Source organism: Triturus cristatus, chromosome 2_2, assembly GCF_964204655.1.
Source record: "Triturus cristatus chromosome 2_2, aTriCri1.1, whole genome shotgun sequence".
NCBI classification, from domain to species: Eukaryota; Metazoa; Chordata; class Amphibia; order Caudata; family Salamandridae; genus Triturus; species Triturus cristatus.
In genome coordinates, this window is record NC_140582.1 from 455,876,396 (window position 1) to 455,879,344 (window position 2,949).

The following is a 2,949-nucleotide window of genomic DNA, read 5'->3' on the forward strand; positions in this document are numbered from 1 at the left end:
CATCCACCGCTGAGGCCACCCGCTGGACAGGCCCCCGCACTCTGGATGATTTTGCAATGGCGCCACCTCCGACAGCCAGCTCCGCCCCCGATGGGAGGCCGGGCTCCACAGCGCCAGCCCCGACTCTCAGGCGAGGTCCCGGCCCCTCCGTCAGCCGCGCCGCAGGCCGCAATCAGGACGGGACAGCCAGCACTACGGGAGGGGCCACCAGTGATCTCAAACTTCCTCCGCTGCCGCAGGGAACCAGGCGCAACACCAGGCAGGTCCCAGGGGTCCTCGGGAGGCCACTAAAACAACGCTGTGCAGGCCTGGCGCCGGAGGGACCGAGGAGAACGTCCTACTCCGTCGCCATCTTGACTCCGCCCCCCCTAAAGTATTTTAATATTAAAGTCTATGTTTAAAAAAACAGTTCAAGTTTGTTTTACCACTTGACTTCGATTTCCAGAATTCTTCTAAAAAACAATGGACCACATGCATCAAGCAAAATACCGGTCGCAAATGGACCGATTCACAGAATCGGCCCCTTTGCGACCGGTATTTTGCCATTTGGGATGCATCAACCCAAAAGCAATTCACAAAATAGCTAATCGCAAATTTTGCGATTACCTATTTTGCGAATGCAGTTAAGGAATCGCAAATTGCAATTCCCTAAATGCGATGCATTATGCATTTGCAAATTGCGTTTTCGCAATTTGGAATCTCAAATAACCATCAACTTTAGGTTGATGGTAATTTGCAATTCCTTTGAAAAATGCAAAAAAATAAATGTTTCAAAGTGCATTGTGGTGCATACACATGCCCTTAGGGCATGTGTGTTCACCACATGTGCATACGTACCTTTTTTGGGGGTGCATCACGGTGGCCTTTTGGCCCCCTTGCACCCTTGAAATTGCATACGCAATTTTCAAGGACCTATTTGTTAGTCGCAAATTGCCCTTAGGCCCATAGGAATGAATGGGAAGCCATATGTAGGAATCGCAATTTTTTTTGCGAAACCTACATGCATATGTAATTGAGACTTCTTAATAGAGATTCCTTAATAATCGCTATTAAGGACACGCCATTCCTACCTACGATGCATGTGCCCCAATGTCTTTAAGCAACCACTCCTAAACAAAAATTGCTCCTCCAACACAGTTCGAAAATCCGTGAAAGAAGGGTTCTGACTGCAGCAACATAGTAGCCTGGCAAAGACACTGTGACACACAATGCAGGTTATACCTGGTGATCCAACATGATTACCACCATCTCCTAACATGCTAAGTATTCAAGGCCTGCTGGGAACTGTTGCGTTGTAGTCAGGCATCCTTGCATAGAGCTTTCTCAACAAGCATGAAGTCTTACACCATGCTGCTCCAACACTCCTGCACAAAGTCAGCCTTTTCACATGAAATAAACGTTATGTGGCCAGTTTAGGAGTATGGTGCCCCCGTGCCCACCGAATCATCATTGATAAGCCCTAGCTCCAGATCTGCCACCAGACACCAGTACAAAGAGGAGGACAAGGTTTAGTCCAAAATGCATGCATGAGTGTGAGTCTTGTGTCACAAAAGTGCAAGTGACATTAAACAATTTACTGCCAGAGCATGAGTCTTCCAAGCTATGTCCCATCAGACAGTAACTCTACAGACTGTGGCGTGCACACTTTCAAGTAAAAGCCAAAGCTTGGTGTATAGATGTCAGAGAAAGTTTTTGAGGGAGAGCCACTTGCAACTACACCTTGATAAAGCAATTATCATCCATCGGGTACATCTGGCAAAAGAGTTGAGGCATTCTCATGTATCAAATCAAATACCAGTGAGATTTTGATTTTACATTGTTAACCATCTTTTAATATGTGTTCACTTCTTTTAATTTCATTTATTGCATGTTGGGTGTTTGTGAAACAATTGTTTTAGGAAAAGGCAAAACTTTACAGGCCCAGTGAGTGAAATGGAAAAACGATTTTGTTCATTATACATACGTTTGTTTTACTAACAAGTGTGCAGAAAGAAAAACATCATTATTATTATCTGTTTTGGTGGAGGAGGCTAAGAAGTATTTGAGAGAGTGTCAAGTCAAGTCAAGTCAAGTCACAAAACTTATATAGCGCACTACATACCCATAGGGTTTCAAGGCGCTTAGGAAGGGGAGGAGGATTACCTTTCAAATATCCAGGTTTTAAGTTGCTTTCTGAATGCTAGGTGGTTCTGGGTGAGGCGAAGGTATGCGGGGAGAGAGTTCCATATTTTAGCAGCCAGGTAAGAAAAGGATCTGCCTCCCATGGTGGTCTTGTTGATGCGAGGGATAGTGGCGAGGGCTTGGCTGGAAGAGCGTAGTTGGCGGGAGGGGGTGTAAAAGGACAGACGTGAGTTGAGGCATTCTGGTCCGATGTCGTAGAGTGATTTGTGTGCGTGGGTAAGCAGTCTGAAAGTGATCCTCTTATTGACGGGTAGCCAGTGGAGGTCTTTGAGGTGACCAGAGATGTGTTCGTTGCGTGGGATGTCTAATATGATTCTGGCTGAGGCGTTTTGGATTCGTTGGAGTTTCTTCTGGAGTTTTGCGGTAGTACCTGCGTAGAGGGTGTTTCCGTAGTCCAGTCGGCTCGTGACCAGAGCGTGGGTGACAGTTTTCCTTGTTTCGGTGGGGATCCAGCGAAATGTTTTTCTGAGCATGCGAAGAATGTTGAAGCAGGAAGAGGATACGGCGCTGACTTGTCTGTTCATTGAGAGTGAGGAATCCAGGATGACGCCTAGGTTCCGTGCGTGGTCCGTCGGGATGGGTGCTTTTCCGAGGGCTTCCGGCCACCAGGAGTCGTCCCATGAAGAGGGGGACGTACCTAGAATGAGTACTTCAGTTTTGTCTGAGTTCAGTTTCAGACGGCTGTGTTTCATCCATTCGGCAACTTCTTTCATTCCTTCGTGTAGGTTAGTTTTGGCGGTGCTGGGGTCATTGGTGAGAGAAAGGATA